Below are 21,096 nucleotides of genomic sequence, written 5' to 3'. Positions count from 1 at the left end.
GTTTTCTTTTGCTATTTTTTGTTATTTTATCCGCAACCTTTAAATAAACCTGACTACAAGTCAGCTTAACACCTTTACCTCAGTGTGTGATCTGAATTGGATTCGACAAGTGTCCTTTTACCCCAGCAAAGGTGATCCTGAGCTTAACCCCCCACAATATATATATATATATATATATATATATATATAACAAGTGGTACAGGCATTGTCCATATTTGTCTCTATCAGAAAGTCAATTTAGAAATATTATGTGCATCAAACACCAAAGTAGGTGTATATTGGAAATGGTAGAAAAAAACCATCTCAATTGGTTTGAAATGCAAAGATGTATCATAAACAATATTTAACGGGAAAAAAGCATGATGACTCACAGTGCACAGTGCTTTATCAAAACTTAGGGCCCTTGTACAACCATGGTCTGAAACCACACTAACAAAAACCGGGTAACAAGATTTGCATTCTTCTGCGGCTGAAGCCCAAATATTCAAACAACTCTCACCAGGCCAAAAGCAACTTGTCATTTTTGGGAATTGCGCCACAATCCGCCACAACCACATGCAAAAAAAGTTTCAATCCACACTCATTAACTTGAATCGGAGAGGTTAAGTCCACAGTTCATAGCAGAACGCTGCAACTCACCACTGGTCTGAAATGCCCCTTAATGTCATCCAGTAAGGCTTTTTAATTTTTAAGGCTTCTTTTAATCTTGTGTGATCTATTAAAATATTCTCACCACATTATTTTTTATGCAAGTATTAAAAAAGAAACGTTTGTACAATTGACATTCTGTCATTCTTCAGTGCTGCTGAAAGACAGTGGAAAATTAGATAATTTGCCTAATTATTGCTCATTCATTAGATTGATGAGTTCACAGTTTAGGCATGTCCCTCCAAAATATATTTAATGTGACTGATCTCAATTAACAATCTCATGCAGCTTTTATCTAGTAAATACAGATTTGCCGGATTGTAAATTCAAATACCAGGCCAGAGCATGCCTGGCTACATTTATGAACAAATTGGGGATCCTGGCGGGATCAGAGCTTTAATCTTTGTTCAAACTGTCCCAGACAAGTTTAATACAATCCATATAAACTGATGCTTCATTGTGACTATCTATCCTGCAAAGGGGAATAGACACTTGTATCTAGACCCTTCCTGTGTTTCTTTGTTTTTTGTTCCCTATGACATTAATCAACCGCAATATGGTAAAATGTAATTATGTGATTGCATAAACTAGACTTATTTATAATGATTATAAGACCAATAGGGTATTCAATTCCACTGACATGTACTTTTAAGCACATCATTTTGTTGTGATCAATGTCAAGTTTGGAGTCTTGTAATTAAAAAAAAAAAATTCTAATAGTTGTATTACTTTGTAATTTGTATTCTATATACAGATGATTGAAGAGAGTGTTTATCACTCGATGTACAACACCCCTTAGTAACTAGTAGGATGGAGACAAATTTCCCAATACGTCTTTTTGGGTTTTTGTAGGTACTATACATTACATTTTACACAGCTTTTCTTTAAGTAAAATGTATGGGGATCTTGGTAGTGTTTCTTCTGATGAAGATATAATAGGTGAAACATGTCAAGAACAAAAGAATAAAGCTCTATAAAATGAAAAACATATTTTTGGATATATAATCATGGGGATATAGTAATTACTGTACTAGATGACTTATATAGAGAAATTGTTGTTTTTATTAAGGATTTATACATAAATATGTATATGTGAAGAAAAGTTGTGTAAAGTACAATTAATAGCACCTAAAAAAAACAAAAAAGACGTATGGGGAAATTTGTCTCTATCTTACTTTGTAACTTACTAGTTCCACTAACAGATTTGTTAATTGGTGTTTGAAAGAGAAAGGATGGGGTACTTTATGACTTTATTTGTAACAATCTTGTAACCTTTTTTTTTTTTTTAGTATTTTTTAAAAGGATATCTAAAGATTAGCCTTAAGTGGGAGATCTTTGTAGCTAAGCACAATAACTTTATTTTTTTTTAGGACCAATCACACATAACCATTTTTGTGCATTGTGTTAACACATGTGTTAATCTGCATTGTGTCAAACTTTTCTATTACTGAAGCTGGTTACACATAAAACAGTTGAATGTACACACGAGATTTTTTGTATGATTACCTACCTAAATAATATTTACTAGGTAGGTCCTCATTATATCATTGATAAAGGATATTTTACTATTAGATTGTAATGCATGTGATCAGGCCAGTTTAACAACAAAGATATTATCACTTTTGATATCAAGGGTTCTATAAATACATAAGAAAATTTTTTTTTCTTCTGGAGGTGAGTGATTATATCATCCAAATATATATAATATATATTTATATTAATATATATTTCCAGAGAACAAGAAGATTTGGGACTTTTTAGTCACTTTATAATAATTACTAATTTATTTATATTAACTACCTAATTTATCAATATAAATTCAATTATTGTGATAAAATCACATTTTTATTTTTCATTCTGATACAGTTAAAATCATTTGAAACAAAGAGTGATAATGATGATGTTTGGTAATATACTCAATTTTTGCTCGATGCGTTTCACAGACAAAGCCCGCTTCATCAGGAGCCAACAGAGACCTACAAATTACCTTCATTATTTAATCAAACCAAAAATACTCATATGAAACAAAGTTTACTCACATATGAGTATATGAGGGCTATCAAAACTCCAATATATTTAATTGAATTGATATTTATAAATTAGGAAGTTAATATTGAGTGCCTAAAAAGTCCCAAATCTTCTCGGTCCCTACAAATCTATAAACGGTTTTATATATCTAATGACTGCACCCCTTGCAATCTACAAATCTGAATTGTTTCCTTGTAACTAGGCAATATTCCAGACTATATGCATGTTTGTAGCATAGGACAAGACAGAATGTATTTGTATAAGTGATTCATTTTGTTTCACTCTGCCATCACAGCTGTATTTACCAAGGCTTTACAGCTGAGTTTACTTAGAAATGCAGTCATAACATATTGTAGCTCTGGGTGACAATAAAGTATGGTCAGTGGTGCCGGGAACTTCGGAAGAACTGTAGAAGATTCTACCCAAGAGGCTTAAACAAAATCTTGATATCCATTATTTCCTACTCCATAATACTTCAGGACGATAAACCTCATCTATGCATGATTATACCAGTTCTGACATACTGCTGTAACTCACAAATATTATCACTCCATTGATTTAGATTGAGATAAAAGTGTGATGTATGGGGAAGCTAAAGTTGCCATTTGAGCATAACATTCATGGGGTTAATTATTCAACGAGACAATGAGGATTTTAAATATTATTAGATGAAAAAGTGTCCACACCTAAATTATATTTATATTTGTGAATTACATACATTCATAAAGGAATGCAGCTAAACCAACTCGTGTGTGTTAGCTGAATTGACCCTTTTGTGTTGTACATCAATGTGAGTGATGTCATCTGAAATACCTTTTAAATCCTTCCGTGATATTTAAATGTGAACCTGGGGAGCCCTGCTTCACATACCTACCATTCCTACCCTCTTTAACATTTGCCATTTGGAGCTAACAGAGGATTCCTTGTTTAAGTCTTGCCTCTGAGGATGGAAGGGTAGTCAGGCACATGTCCTACTTGTGGAAGCAAACAAAAAGTGAGTATGTTCAGATGGGCAGAGCAGCAGGTAAATGTATTTAAAATAATGAATGGAATGTGGAATATTATACTGCCTGTTAGGTTGTTTATTACTGTCATCAATGCTCTGGTCCTGGTGACTGTTATTGATCCTGGTGACCATTGGTTTGTAGTAAATAAACTGATAGCATGTGCAACGTTTGAGTTGTCCCAGAAACAGGTGGTTTGGGCAAATCTTCCAATTGAAGGTCTGTTCAAGAAAGCTGTTTTATAGGGGAGTAATTTTTCGAATAGATCATCCATACTTTCTGGTATGACTCCTGATTAAAGTAAAGGGAAATCAAACCAATAGGACATGATAAAAAAACAAAAAAAAATCAAAAAATATCTCCAACCTACCAATATACCCGTATCCTACCTAATCCAATCCAAAAGGTTTGGTTTTTTTTAACATGGAACAACTATACTCTGGTTGTGCTGATGGAGAATAAGGAAGTTTTTGGTTTTTTGTGTCCAAAACATTAGATTTGAACTATATATTGAATTCAGCATGAAAATGCATACCCTTAGGACCCCATGTGGTATAAATTCTTATTTGGTTGAGCCAGATATCTTCAGCTATTTCCCCATTGTCCTTGCCTCTCTGATTTGAAAAAAGGTATTGGCTGCATTTAACAACTCTGCTTCAAAACCATTTCAGTTATAGCTCTCTATTTCCAGGTATATTATTACTGTACTATATGTCATAGTAGCAATTCTCAAATAGAATACACCTGCTTGTGTGTTGTCATTTCTGATCTAACTTAAATACTGAAAAATCTTTGCATTTTCTTTGCAATATTCTAACTTTCTCTGGTGGTCTAGACTGTTATGGAGAGATGGATAGGTGTTCTGTACATAAAATACTTTCATTGCTAAGGTGACAACTCTTCTATGTAGATTTTAACCTTTTGCTTTTATAATACAGCAACCCGCTAACTAGTGAACAGGAAGAATGGTGATTTGGCTGTTGGGAATATTTTTTTTTATCTTCTCTTATAGTGCTGAATTTTCCATTAAGTTTATTTTGTTGTATTGTATTTGCACCCTGCTTCTGTTGGGATCAACATGCATACAGTCCAACACTCCGTGTGCATGTTTTTGGTGCATTCCTATTCTGTGTTATTGGCAATCCAGTGCATACACACAGTGGCCCTGATTTATTAAAACTCTCCAAAGCTGGAGAGGATACAGCTTCATCTGTGAAGCTGGGAGATTTAGCAAACCTGCAATGGAATTCCTAAAAGCCATTTAGGATTTGTTCGTTGTTCAGTCCTGGATCAGATCCATTCCAGGTTTTCTGGATCACCCAGCTTCACTGATGAAAGTGTATCTTCTCCAGTCTTTGAGAGCTTTAATAAATCATGCCCATAAACAAATACACTTCGGTGATGAATAAAAAGGCACACTTTTGGCCTGTGGACATTCATTGATGGATACTAGAAAATGAATAATTAATGCACTGCAATGTGTACCAAGAACAACAATGTGTGCAACAATGGGCTCATAGGGGTCAAGTAGCCCAAATGGCAAACCTAAAGTAATGAGAATTAACAAACTAATTTTGTGAACAAAACTATAATTCGCATTTTTCTATTATTTTTTTAACCCTCTATCTTAAGGCAATATTATTATTATTGTTATTAGCATAAGAAAAAAAGTTTACCAAACAAACTGAACAATAAGCAGGCTAAGCAATCTATATATTAATATATCAATATATATTTATGAGGCTTACAAAAAATAACAAAATGACACCCTAATAGAATTCATTTTATTTTTATTTTTCATTTTTTTTAAGTACACAAATATGTACAGATCAGGGTTTATAGACAAAATGCTGCTTATGCTGAGTCAATTCCCTTTTTTATAAGCTGTGTCATGTGATATTTTTTTTAGTTTAAATTGATACAAAGTAATACTGGAAGCTTTCTGCTTTCTATGCAAAGCTACTTTTTTAACAGACCACCAGGATGCTTTAATGGGTACAGAACTTTAAGGAGCACTCTGACTCCTCTCATTCTTCCCTGCCCCTCCTACATTTCCCTTGCAGAGTTTATCCACAAATGTCTAGAGAAAGCATGAAAACAGAGAAAAAACACCAAAAATCTTCCTAATTTGTAGACTTGTTAATGCTGCCCTTTTGGGCCCTATTTCCTTGTGTTCATACAGTCCATTGAGGTCACATTAACCAGTTAGATCAGTCCTTTCTTTTTTCTAACTTGTACTTGAAAGACAGTAAACAAAAGTTTTCTCTGTCAACAATATGTGATAAATAGAGCATTGAAGTCTTTTAAGTTTCCTGCCTTGCTGCATACTTTTGTTTAATTCTGTAATTATTTGATTGTTACGGCAGGATGGACCTGTCCTAAGTATGCATACTTAAAATTCTGACTCATATTCTGATGACGCTGAAAAAGAGAAAATAACCATTAGATTTGACAAAGCTGTCATTTACAGGGTCAGGGTCAAAATAATACAGTGGGGTTGAACATGACATTTCCATCCAGGACCTGCAAATAGGCTGGAGATGTAGTGCATAGTGCAAACACCCTCTGAGATCATGAAGAGGGGGAGAGATGTCTGTAATGTATTGTCTGAGCAGTTTTGGGCTTCATTCCAGCCAGGGCAAGAGCTGCATGAAATATCCCGTGATTAATCCTTGTTGGTACAAGCTGTCTAAAGTTGTTCTTGGGAGCCTCTTACAGACTAAAATCCAACTGGTAGGTTGACTGATTTCCGCTTGGACTTAAGCTCGTCATTCATTAGAAATGCTTACTAACAATGTAAGAAGTTTGTAAAGAACAATTCAGAGAGAATAATGTCAGCAGTGTAGAATGTAAGTGCGTAGTTGGGAACTTTGAATGTGCTATTCATAGAGTAAAGAACTGATTTACAGAAACTAAAAGGGAAATGACCAACATGCACTGAAACAGAACCCCAAATATATGAACAGTCCATGAGAGAGGTTGTTGGGGTTACAATGATGGAGGATAGACTTTATTGCCATTTATTTATATTGGGAATTGACTGATGGGTTGTTCCATTTTTATAACAGAAGCTCTTTCCTTTGGTATAGTTAGACATTTTGAATATATAGCTGTTACTGTTTGCTGTCACTAGGAGAAGGTTGCGGAGTTCTAGTTTGAGTTGACTAGCAAGCTTTTATCCAAAAAAGTTTTTGACCAGCTGCTACAAGGGGTGTTATCATAGAAAGTTCTCTGTATACGTCAGTGGAGCTCCATGGCTACACACTCACACAAACACACATATATATACATGAACACATTTACATATACACACACATAAATATATTTACACACACACAGTATAATACACCAAGAATGCATTTTCCTTTTCCAAGACTAATTTACCTATTCCTGTACATTATAAAACATCCTCTCACATTTATTTTCCAAAGTCTTACAAGAATGACAAGGATCACAATTTATCTTAAGAGTTTATTTATAAATGCTTTCATGCAGAATTCTTCCAACTTTTACTTAATATTTACGTTTTGGATTCTGTTAGAAAATATGTTAGTTAACTTTTATTATTATGATTTATACATTTTTTTTAATCCTTTGTCCCTATAAATATGCAGAATATTTGATACTCAATTTATACATTATCACTCTGCATCTACTGCATTACTTACACGTTACATGTGATCAGTTATTTACTTACGTATGCAACCATCACATTATTCTGAATTACCTTACCAAGTACCATTCTGTTAAACCAAATGTATGTACCCATTACTACTCATTGGTATTATTATGCACTTGTCTTTACTCTCTATTATTTACTTGTACATGCATTATCTTCATTTATTATGTATAGTGCACCTTTGAACTGTAATCGGTGTAAACATGTTCTGAATGTACAGTACAATTTTTTTTTATGAACAGCCTTTGAAAAAAATCCCCTAAAGAAGTTGCAAGGCGAAACGCAATATAAGTCTGTAGGTGATCTTAGGACCAGAGACAGCCAATGAATTATTGTTTACAGAAGAATTAAATAAATTTATATAGAAAAAGAATATATAAGGGACGTTCTATTTTTGAACTAGGGAATTCACTGTCTAGATAATTGGTCAATCTCCCCATGTCTCTAATGTGGGATAAACCAAATGATCTATTTGGATGATTCATAGTTAAAAACTTGTATTTTAATTTGACCTTCACATTATAAAAATTTTCTTTGCCACATGAAACCCCAGCTATACTTCTTTTTTTTTGTTATTTTTTATATACATTTTGAGTACAACATGTATAAGTAGACCCTTTTATCTAAATGGATTCTTTTTTGTCTCTTTGGGTAAATAGACTGTCTGACCTGTGTAGCAGCAACAACAGATACACTATATTGGTTCATACTACAAAATCTGATTTTCTATTATGTAATATATTACTAGGTGGAAAAACATTCTACTATTGTTTGAAGCTAGCAATATTAGATTAAAAAAAGAAATAAAAAGAACTACCTACAATGTATGTTACCAGTCCACAGAACACTTTTTTTGTCTAATTGGATTATTTTAGGCTTAGGACTCACACACAGTTGTTTTAATACCCATCTCATATGAAATGCAGCACACGGCGCAAATCTCTGTCTTGCAGCATTTTTGATCTTAATAAAGCCAGTTCACTCAGATCCTTTTAGCAAAGCAGTGTGTTAGAAAATTCAAAATCAATTCATGTGTCATGTGCAATTGTGTGCAAAAGTCTTACAATCAAGTGAACGGTTGTCAGACAAACTATCATGACTTCAAAAATAGAAAAGTTCATTGGTTATGACCAATCACCACTATTCCAGAAATGCATTGAGATTCCAGCATTTATTCTGTTTAGCTCTGTCATTCCTATACAGATCACTTGCCATAAACTTCAAAAAAAAAAAAATCCCTTAACTTGCAATGATGGGGTTATTGTGATCCAAAAGAATTTGGCGGCATTTGTAATGGAAATTACAGACACACAATGAATTGCCTGAACATATGTGAAAAATCCCATTGTATGAAAAGGCATTTGTGAGAAGCAGTCTATTCTCTCTAAGAGGTTCTATTCATTGCAACTCCCTTTAGCAATTAGGTTTGAAAGGGGTGGAGATGTGAACAATTTGTGCCTTAGTAAACTCCCATCTTTAAATCTCTGTGAGTTCCTTCTCAGCCAATACTCAATTCATCCTTCTCATTATGAGTGTGCACAGGAAATCACAATGGCTGATTAATTAATTTAACAAATTCAACTCCAGAGCAAATTAGACTGTATGAGTTACACCAGAATCCCTGTAATTAATAAAGAAGTATACTGTTCTTATGCTGTTTTGGACACAACAAGGATTTGAGAGTGTCCCCATTAAAAATTGAATTATTCATTTACTACAATTATTCAATATCTACTTATTTTATTTGCCCTATTGGATAATTTTGGTAACTAGCCACACACTTTTGTGTATATACATCCTCAAATCTCTTATAATCTTTTTAATGTATCTAAATGTTTTTTAATACTTGTAGAGATTTAAATGCATAATTTGTATGTATGTGTATACATATATATGAAAATGTGCATGAGGATGCTGTGATCAAAAAGGAAGGGCCTCCCTGAACCCCCCCCCCCCCCCCCCAGGGTGTAAGGCTTCTGACAGGTGACATGGCACTTATGTCCACCTGGGCAAAACTTGGCACAACTCCAATCTTTGGGGAACAACCAAAGCCAGTCCACCAAGAATGAGGTTGTGAGTGCTCATAAAAAAGCCCCCCCCCCCCATAGGAAAATGAATAAGCAAAAAGGCCACAAATTGTAATATACTATCAAAGTTGTGCATTTCAAAGCTGAAAGGGCTGCAGTTTGCTGATCTCTTTTCACTGTGACTTTCTGCAGTCTTTGATGACATGAAACATGTACAATGCACCGTATGATCTTAGCTCAGCTTAAGCTGCTCAGAAGCTGCCACTAAGAGGAATTGATTCAGCGGGCCTGATTTGCTAATGCTTTCCAAGACTGGAGAAGATAGACTATCATGGTAAATAAAAATCCATCCCGTGTTTGCTGGGTCACCCAGGTTCTCCCATAAAAGTCTATCTTCTCAAGTCATGGGAAGTTTTATTAATTAGGCCCTTTGTGTACGGATATAGAACTCCTTGATTCATATGAACTGTGCATGTAAATTGTTCTGGATGAACAGTTAACAAGGGGAAAAAGAATTTGCACTCCTCCACCCTTAGTATAAGTATAAACCTCCTTAGTTTTTGGATTTTTGATCCATTGGAAGTTAACCATTCAGATACTTTGTTCAAAGAAGGCTCTATTATACTTTGTTTTAGTGGGAGGATTACTTGCATATAAGAGCATTTTTCTGTGCACGGACTTACATTACACTAAAGTACTTTTAGGTTTGAAACTCGGTATCCCAGGTTTGAATCTCGGTATCCCAGGTTTGAATCTCGGTATCCCAGGTTTGAATCTTGGTATCCCAGGTTTGAATCTCAGTATCTCAGGTTTGAATCTTAGTATCCCAGGTTTGAATCTCGGCCTGGGCACTATCTGCATGGAGTTTGCAGGTTCTCCCCGTTTGCATGGGTTTCCTCACATATTCCAAAAACATGCAGTTAGAATAATTGGCTTCCCCCAAAATTGACCTTAGATTATAATAAAGATTAACATAGATAAAGACATTAAAATTACATTGTGAGCCCCTAAGGGACAGCTAGTGAAATGACTATGGACTTTGTAAGGCGCTGCGTAATATGTCGGCACTGTATTATAATAATAATAATAACGGTACTTCATATGTACCACATTGCTCAGAAAATGTGTGTCATGGTGTTTGCATTAATACCCATTATTACCTTTATTGTTGTTCTCACAAATGCATACACAAGAGTGTAAAAAGACCCTAAGACCACCTCACTTAACCTGATACTAATACATTGATATAAAAATCTGAGGGGGGAGGTTGCACAGAACAGCGAGCAGCGCTGCCCAGACATCAATCTGGCCCCCATTGAGTTCTGAAAAGTTTATATAAAAAGTCAGATAAAGGTGTTATAAACTGTATTTTCCATCTTTGGTTTTATAGTAAAACATTCTGGGTTCTTCCAGGGGTCACCGTAGATTTTGCTCGCTCCCCATAGATGCCATTTAAAACACAACCTATACCCTTGCTGGAGATTTATGACAACACATATAAACCAAAATCTACTTTTCTCTGCTCGACTATGGGAAATGAAATAGGAAATTGATTTGGGGCAGAATCCCCTGGGACACATTAGATATAACTTAAAAAGAACACATAAACACTCAGCTCGTCTCTGCTGTTGCTAGGCAACTGGCCATTACTCTGCGCTACTTAATAAACTAGGAACTGTAGAGAGAGCTTATAAAATGCTTCATATATTTACAGTGTTTTGTTTTGTTCTCCTAATGCAGTTTTGCAAGATAAAAAAGCATATTTTCCCACTGTATTAAACATTGTACAGATTTTTTTTTAAACTGAACTGAATAAATTCAAAGAACATTTAAAAGGGTAGTAGTAACCTTTTCATCCCAAACCTGTGTAAAATAATGATGGATTTTCTGTTCACAGTACTGTTGAGATTCAGGCCTATAAATGATTTATGAATGCTAGAAAATATCTAATAAAAAAGTAAAACATGCAAAATCACAGTGGGTCAATTTATTACAACAAATGGAGTAATAAAGTATACATTTACAGAAGGGAATATAGGCTTTGGTCCCGTGGCTTAGAGTACGGCATATCTCCTAATGAAGGAAGCAGCAAATATACGTGAATTACATTAATTATAGGAAATGCAGGGCCTACCATTGCTAATCTTCTGTAAATATTATTCATTCCTTTGTATATAAATATATTCTTCTTCTATATAAATATAATTAATTCTTCTGTAAATAATAATTCATTGGCTGTCACTGGTCCTAAGATCACTTACAGACTTATATTTTAAAAATAATTAAAAGGCTCCCAACACACAACATTAGTAGGGATCAATATACCTGTGCTGCAGCAGACCATACATGTCATGCATTGGGGTATAGTTCATTAAAAAAAAGGGCCGGCCTGTTTGTTTTAGGCCATGCCTTCCAGCCCATGTTCAGACATCACAACCCCTTCCAATAGTGGGTCCAAACCCCAAGTCACTGCTCCATTCCTCACTACCACCATCTTCTCTGCCACTTTCTTTGTGCCACAGTCCCACAACTGTCCTCATCCATTGGGCATCCCATGATAATGTAGCTTTTGTGTGGGAAAATTGCATAGCTTTACCACGTTGTTACCAAGCACACACCTGTACTCCAAACATTTAAAAACTGACAGATATTTTTGGGAAAAAAATGTATGGCTCTTCTGCCACTAAAACTATATCTTTGCTACAAAACTCTTTCTTCTATTTTTTTTATTGTAAGACTATGTACACACATTGGATTTTTGTCAATGGAAATGATCTTTGACAATAAAAGATGAATGAACGAGCGATATACACACAGCGCTGTTCTGTTCTATGGAGAGGGGAGGCCGTTCATCGTCCATCATTAATGGTGGATCCACCAGTAAGGATCCATGAACGATGTCAGACAGCCGCTGCACAGGCGTCAGATTTTCGTCCGAAACAAGCATCGGTGAGAATCATCTGACGTGTGTACGTAGCCTTAGACTTACATTTATTTGTTTTGGTTTTAGTTTACTAGCTATAAGTTCATCTACAAAGCAGTATCTGTATGGTTGATTACGAGGGGGTGCTGAGAAGTTCCTGGCTTTGTCCCCTTCCAGATGAAATAGAAAAATGAGTGTGGGTGCATATGACAGCCTAATATCTTGGTATGTATCTGTGCAAATATCAGGTCTTTGCCATTCTTAAAACTGTTTTTTCTTTTAGTGAGAAGCTGTGATGGCAGAGCCACAAGCAAGTTTCACATCGGAGTTATAGGCCGTCACAAAGTTTTTGTTTCTCCAGGGAAAGTCAGCAAAGGACAAACACACTGAGATGTCGCAAGCACTGGGGGGGAAGTGTCCTTCCTTTCCCTGGAGAAACAAAAAATTAATTTTTTATTTTTTATAATTTTATTAATTTATAATTAAAAAAAAATGTAAATTTTATAATTTTAAAAAAATGTGTTTACTCAGCAAATTCACATTGTATTAGAAAATGTGCAGTTATTGGCACCTATTTTACAGTTAAATCTGATTTTTTTTTTGACTGCAGATTTTCTTTAATTTGACACAGTTGTATGGTTCTACAAAAGGCAGAGATGAATTTCTTTTAAATGAATTCTTTAAGAAGAAGCTAGCCATGTATGACAAAAAACAGCAGACAGAACAGTGCCATTGATTTCAACAGAATAGAGTAGAGCCAGTCAATTGCGTTAAAAGGAGAAAATCTGTTAAGGAAGAAAGCAGCAGAACATTTAGTCTTTTGATCCAGCCTGAAGGCCTTTCATTGTCATATCCATGTGAGTGTTAGACCAAAGTCAATGTGTGAGTGTCCAGTAAGAAAGGAATAGCAGAATGTTGGTCCGCCATAGGTAACATGTTCTGGTGAGGAGCAGACGTTTAGAGGACAGCAATGCAAGTAGGTTGATTACTGAACTAATTAAGATATCCAGGAAACATGGCAACTTTTTTAAAGCTTCAAAATACCAAGTTTTTTTTTTTTTTTTTTTCATTGATCACGCTTCTTTACATTAATGTAAGGAGCAAATTAATTTTCAGCTATGTAAACAACACTGTTGGCTACTGCAACAACACTGATGGCCCATTTAGAGACGCTAACAATACATTCCAAATCTTTTATAAATGTTTGAGGACCTTTGACATCTGTTTTGGCACGTGGGGCGTCATATGACGCTCCTGCGCCAAATGTTGAAGCACCTGCACTACATGATCTACTAAAATGCTTATATACGTAACCAAAACTTTGTTTATTTCACCAAAATGGTAATTTTTTTTAAATCCAATGCCAAGCCCCTGGAAATTAGCCCATTAATGGATTTTTTTGCCTGGATTTAAGGAATTTTCCCTTAATTAAAGCTTATTTTCCATTAAGGTGGTTTTAACAAAGTTCCTACCAAACTCCGGACAAGGCCGCATTATTTTTTTTACTTTTTTTTTTCTAAGGGGCCTTCTTTTAACTGTTTTTTAAAAATTTTGCAGGAAATCTTGGGGAGGTTCCTTGTTTGAATGTTGGGCTTGAGTTCAGGACCATTAGGAAGATGTAGAATTGTATGTGAACAGACAGCTCATCTGTTATAGCAATGCCTTGTGGCACTGACTGTACTCCATATATCTTGATCTGTATTATCCTTAAAGGAAAGTTTGCTAGTTCATCCCTACCTCCTCATAAGACAATGAATATTGAATGTAATGATAACATGTTTCAGCAAACCCAACAAATAAAGTGTATGTCGGAGCAAAAATTTAAAAAAAATAATAATTTCTATATAAAAATGCTGCAAGTCCAAAACAACTACTTGTCCAACAAAGTAAAAATCATGACATTGGGCTATGTAATACCATTAAAAACTACATGTCATTCAAGTGAATAGGAGAAGTTGGGAAGCATCTTGTGGATACGGCTGCACATAACTGTGGCGGACCTTGGATGGCATGGTTCAAAAAGTGACAAGTGATTTTTGGCCATGTGGTTGCTTTTGAAAGAATTGCACCTTAGACGCAACCTCAACCACACTGTCTTTTTGTAATATAGCATGTATTGTACCATACACAGGATATGTTGCATAAGCTGACCAAATTTTTGAACTGACTGCCCAAAATACACCAAAAATGGCATTTGCAGCACTTTCAGCAGCATACTGAAATGTAAGTGCACTGAAGATTTGTTGGAATGCTATTTAGAATGAATTGCACCACATCACGGCAACAGTTTGTAAAACACATAACCGTAGTAAAACAGTGTGAAATCTGAACTCAAGGCATTAATGATAATAATGATACAAATAATGCATCTTATTTATCTCCAAATGTATTACTTTTGCAAACTGCATTGCCACCTGAAGCTGACATAGTATATGCCATTAGCAGTGGTGACAGTAATTTGGTGATCAGGGAACCAAATATAAAGCTATGAACTATTCGATACCACGGAATATGAGGCTGAGTTCCCAAAAAAGAATTGGGACTGTTCACACCTTAGATTGCGTTACCTTTATGAGCCAATTACATAAAAATTTGGAAATCAAATATTCACTCAATTTATTGTAAATATTTTAATATTGTTGCATGAACAGGTTTTGGATTTGATGCTTTATAATAGTAAAATGATTTTTAACCTAGCCACTAGAGGACACAAGTTACCAAAATGTGGGTTTAAACTGAATAGTGAAAAGTAAGCAACATACAAAAGGAATGGAATGACATTACAAAAGATTGGTTTGTTATGTGAAGGCTACACAGAGGTTTAGTTTCTAGGCGTTTCTCCATCAGGGTTTCTGGGGGGTTTCTTTATAGGGTTCCCCATAAGGCTGCTATGGGTTCCTAAAGCAAAGAGCACTGTGTGCCTCTGGGGTCAGTGGAAGTGGCACCAATGATCTATTTGACTATCTGTAAGGGTGGCATGTGGATATAGTATTAGGAGTTGCCTAAAGACATGTAAGTTATTTTAAAGGGTTCCCCATTTTTAAAAACGTTCAAACATCAGTGTTCTAGGCATTACACTGAAGTTCTGTTACCAGCAAGTAAATTACATTTGGTACTTTCAGGGATCCCAGGCCAATAAAAGAAATCCCATGGGAAATAAGCACCATTTGGTATACATACCAATAACTCAGCTGATATTAAAAATGCCCATACATGCTAAGATATCCTTTAGTCATTCTACATGAGGTCAGGTGGCTTTAGGCTTCTAAACCTTCCCATCAGTCTTGCACAGTTACACAGGATTATCCCCTGTACTGAAACAGCTTACTCTGACTTTACTGCACACAGTAAGCAATAGAAGCTGCAGCAAGTGACATAGCGTCACATATAGATAGAAGAACATATTTCTTTTCATGCACCCTAACTGCTGCTATTCAGAATACATAAAAAAAGACAATGGTAAGATGAAGAATATGCCAACGTGCTAAATTGCATCAAAAGATAATCATGAAGCATGTCTGCAGTATAAAGGAGATCCACTATTTTATGCTTCCATAATGAACAATTATTTGTACAGATTAAACTTAAAATTAAACATCAAATTGTGAAAACTGAAAAAACTCCATTAATACTTTTGGTGTGTAGTGGTAATCAAGGTGGCCCATTGACCACACTGCAAAGCCACTGACACAAATATAAATATCATAAAAACTTTTCAGATGAAAAAGTGATTTATTCCCTGAAATCTACAGAAACACATACACATGCATCCCACCAGTATACCCAGGTATTATTTTTTTCTATGTTAAAATATACTTGTTACATTGTTACTCCCTTTGACATCATTATATGACTGGCAATTCTTAATTGGAAGGATGCTGAAATGTCATTTTCTTTGCCATAGGCACAACTCCAGAATTATATCTTCCAAGGGTCCGGTCTCTATACACAATATGGGGTATTTAATAAGAAGTCAGTGCAGCAGTATTGTTTTGCTGGATGCCATGTGGGACAGAAGGGGTGAGAGGTAGAGATCTGCGGCCCAGCAGTTAAGACTAATAAATCTTGCTGGGATTTCAGTTAACAAAGGCATCATGTTGCCAACTCAATCAGAAATTTAGAAACTCGCTATATTTCTGCTGAATCAACAAGGAATACAACATGAAAGACTGTTTTTATTGCAAAGGTGCACCAATTATTATTTCATTTATTTTGCTCTCACGTACACTTGAAGTCATCACATGTATCAAACTATAAAAGAATAATTTGTCATGCAGCACCATAACTTTAACTGAAGCATAATGAAAGGGGAAAAAAGCTCCTCCAGGATCTCTGGCCAATGTATCAATCGCTGTCAGTTGTCTTTGATTTAGCCATGTCAGGGGACTTTAACTGTATTTCTAAAGACTGCAGACCTGAAGTGAATGACAAGGCAGCTCCATACAGCTCAAGCTTCCAGCTTTATAAGGAAAAGGAGACAATGATAATATTTGGAGCAGGTTCAAATGGTTTGAGATATTAAACAATATTTGGTAAACTGTCCATCAAGAAACCAGACTAGCCATTTAAAAAGCCAAAAGACATGAGTTACTGTGGTGCAAGCTAACATTGATATATTTTTCGAGGGTAGCATTTTTTCTGATTGTGAGTTATTGTTCTAGATATGCAAAAGATGTAGTTGCTAGACATAAGAATCTAACTCAATGCCAAGTTTAGGTATAACCCAAAGGATGTAAGCATGGTATTACCAGATGAGTAGATTCCGGCAGCCATTTCTAAAACTGTGCCTTTCCCTCCCTGCCATGAGATGCCATAAATATCCAAAACTGTATAAGGAAGAGAGAATGTTGAGTTGTGGAAGGGAAGTTAGGTATAATTGCTTAGAAGATTTAAACATCTTGTAAGCCAGTGGTTCCCAGCCGTTTGCAGGTCGCGGACCACTAAATGCATGGACTCTGGACCACGCATGAGCGGGGAGCCGTGTGTCACTCAAAGGGGAAGAAGCTTCCCCCCAGAGTGACGTCATGATGCCAGAACCCGGCCACTCTCCCATCCAGAGACACAACCCACCCACGGCCCGAGCCTGCAATGTCTACGGGAGAGGTGTTCCGCTGCTCTGGCTGGTGCGTCCCACCGAGCAGGGTCCTTCTCTTGAACCCCCTGGTGGATGCATAGGCCAGAGCCGCGGGCCACCTGTCTCACGCTTGAGGCCCACTAGTGGGCCGCGGACAGGAGGTTGGGAACCTCTGTTGTAGGCCAATAAGGTAAGGAAGCATATAAATAAAAGGGGAGCCAATAATAATACTGTGTTTTATAGATGTTATATTAGATATCCAAGAATACACTGGCAGTGAGGTTGTGGTGCAGTTACCGCATGGCAGTGAACCAGTGGAGACGCTATGTAGTTTCTACCCATGGAAGCCCCCCTAGAGGATAAATGAAGGCAGCACTGAGTGGTCCGCTCACTGCTGCCCATTGTGTTTCTTTAAGAACTAGCACTGCAGTGCAAGTGACTATTGTGTAATTCTGCAATGGGAAAATAAGGGCGCCCCCTTCTTGAATATATGAAACATAGATGGAAACAAGGTTTTAAATCGTTAGGTCTTGGTTGATATCATTGTGGTGTGGTAATGTGCAATGGTACTCAACAGTGCCATTCATTTTAATGACACTCTAATGTAACAAGAATTATAAGAGAGCACCGCCACATTATTTACATGTAATTAATCAGACTCTTCGGCGGCAAGTTGCCATCTCTGGAATCAATCTTTTCTAGGACAAAGAGTGACAGATTGATGAAGGAGAGCTGTACACACAGTTATAATTATTATACAGTATTTATATAGCACCATCATATTATGCAGCACTGTACAAAGTCCATAGTGGTGTCACTAACTGTCCCTCAAAGGAGCTCACAATCTAATGTCCCTACCATAGTCATATGTCATTTTTTAGGGGGAAGCCAATTAACCTCAATGCATGTTTTTGGGATGTGGGAGGAAACCGGAGTCCTCGGAGGAAAACCTGCAAACTCCATGCAGATAATGTCCTGGCTGGGAATCGAACCTGGGACCTAGCGCTGCAAATGCCAGAGTGCTAACCTCTGAGCCACCATGCTGCCCAATGACACACAATGACTGTTCTGTACTTTGGAGAGGGAACTCTAGAGAGAGATTGAGCGAACAGCACCCAGCTGTGCTCTCCTCCTTTGACTTATACAGCGGTCGTTCCCCTTCCAAATGGATCCATGAACGATGTTGGGCGACACATGTCAAATTCTCGCCAGCACGATAGTTTGTACTGGGCAAGAATCCTCTGATCTGTATACATAACCTTATTCACATCCCCAAAAATGGTTAAACAATGCATATACATTCCCAGAAATATGAACTTTCAGCAATTGTATGGCTCGTTAATAAACAAAAGCTAATTAACTTTTCACAGGTTATTATCCCAGCTTTTTTGGTGTGCGGCTGTGTTAAAGAGTAAAGATCATGTCTTTTCTCTAATTAAATTCACTTTACAGTACAGCAAAGCAGATCTTCATGAAAATGATTTGTTCAATTTAAGCCCATAATCTATTTTTACAATCACGGTATAGTAACTGCCCTATAGTTATTTTACAAAGGCCTAACCCAAAACATGCAGTGACTAGTCACAGACTTCCCAGGAAGGACTCGGTGTTAAGCAAGAGTGTTCATAGATTTTAAAATGTTTTCACTGAATTCTTGTCCTGACAGGTCAGCGTAGCAATCAGCATCACGTTGTGTGGGGATATTAAAGGCCGGGAAAATCGTTGCAATCAAGAAATAGGAATCAAAGCATGGTAAGTACAATGCTGCCTTGTATCCAACCCATTTACAGGTATCTTCTATAACGTGACGTCTCGGTGTGATGTCAGATATTGTGTTAGTAACTGTAAGGGTGCGGTTCAATAAAAACTCCGACCATTGTACAGTATCCACTTCTGTCTCTGCTTTCATCTCATCCTTTACTACAGAACTAGACATAAAGGTAACGCAATACATACATATATCATATTTATTTTGTGTGTGTGTTAGGAATCAAACATTGCATGCAAAGAGAGATGATGATCAAAATCCATAGCACCAGAGCAATTGATTAGACTAGAAAATTAGAGAAATAAAATGTGATTGCAGTTTTGTTGCTTTTACTCATCATTTCTAACATTTAAATCAGGTTGCATCATTGCTTATTATTTTGCTTTTTGTATATTTTGCTTTTGTTTTTTTTTCATTGTGGCTTAGGAAGCTAACGATGATCTGCAGCATATTGATATTGTTTATTAATTTAATTAATTTATTTATTTAATTTTATTCATTTCAGCACCTGCAGTTTTATAGTGAATATCCTTTGTACAATATATATCATTTTGAACAGTTTTTAGTGGCTGCTATAAATCGCACAACATTTTTTAATACTTTGGAAAAGGTTCTGCAAGTATAAGGGTTCTCCAGGTGTAGTCTTGCTGGGATTTGTAGTTCCACTGATGTTAAAGAGTTATAGGTTGCTCGCTTGTGCTTAGAGATGGAAGTTTTGCTCACAAGTTGATCATGAACTTCTGTTTTGGAGATGGTCACCTATGATAGATATACTCCTGACCTTTGAAGAAGAAGAAATTGTAAAATATAAATGTCATTTATTTAACAATCTTATATGCATGAGCATATGCAGGTTATTGTGTGTATGTCACAACCTAATGTGCATTGCAAAAAGATTTTGTAACATATTGGCAATACATCACTACCACCCATATGTAATGGCACTGCATGGCACAAACCAAGTAATGCTTGCTAACCCAATGTGACTTGACACATACCTATTTTATAGTTGCAGTGCTTTTCTCTAAGCTTTGTACAAATGTACTCTTGTCCCAGGCAAAAATCTGACATGTATACCATGGTCCCCCAACAATTGATTGGGAATAGATAGAACAGAACGGTGATGTGTGTACAGAACTTATTTGTTCACCTTGCACTGGAAACATCACAAAAGATCATTTCCAGTGACAATTCTCTGACATCTATTGGATGTCTGTACTGGTTTTACAATAGTGATAATACATGGATTAATGAACATAAGCTGATCAGTACCAACAGAAATCAGATGATCATTACCCAATATGGCCAACTTTATTTGGACTGGTTGATCCTTGTCATACAGAAGCACTTTCATATCTCTGAACGGTACCCTAGGTATCCAGGAATAAAAGTTTGCTCACCAAGATGTATGTTCAAAATCAATAGCCTGGTTCTGAGAATGACTGCTATACCAGTTTACTGTTTTTTCAGTAACAGACTTATTGTGTGTCCAAAAAAATCCTTGGCATTCAGACCACATAGATCTGATTTGCTACTGATGCATTCTCTAATAGGATTAAACTCATTATTAAAAAAAAGGAAAAATAAAGCTGTGCGTGCCCGGGCTGAAAAAAACCACACATTTCTGTATTTCTATTCATCTCATTATATTTGTATTTACTGATTTTGTTACACTAAAGTGAATGTCACACAATGATAATATATACAAAATATATAGATAAAGCGCTGTCTGTAAACAACATACATCATATTATTCCACTGCCTATGCCACTGATCTATTCCAAATCTATGGTGGCTAAATATTCTTCAACATTCAACACAGGAGTGTCAGATATTGGATTCTCTTCTGTGTTCTGTGGTTCCATCCACAAGCTTGACTTTGCTTTATCTATTGTCACAAAATCATGATTTTGCAAATGGAGACATTGAGCTTGATTTACTAAAG

General features: G+C 36.1%; 1 protein-coding gene across 2 annotated transcripts in view; it reads left to right on the top strand.

The window, feature by feature from the left end:
• Positions 1 to 21,096, top strand: part of CHL1 (cell adhesion molecule L1 like) — a 132,292-nt gene that overhangs the window by 44,959 nt on the left and 66,237 nt on the right. The window contains exon 2 of one of the 2 annotated variants that reach the window (XM_072421053.1): positions 19,050 to 19,135. The gene's annotated coding sequence lies outside the window, so the exon portion shown is untranslated. Of the gene's footprint in view, positions 1 to 18,824; positions 19,136 to 21,096 lie in introns of those variants that run through there. The other variant, XM_072421055.1, reaches the window with a different exon arrangement.

The sequence above is a fragment of the Pyxicephalus adspersus genome, chromosome 8, assembly GCF_032062135.1.
Source record: "Pyxicephalus adspersus chromosome 8, UCB_Pads_2.0, whole genome shotgun sequence".
Classification (NCBI taxonomy): Eukaryota; Metazoa; Chordata; class Amphibia; order Anura; family Pyxicephalidae; genus Pyxicephalus; species Pyxicephalus adspersus.
This window is presented reverse-complemented; position numbering and strand designations above follow the sequence as displayed.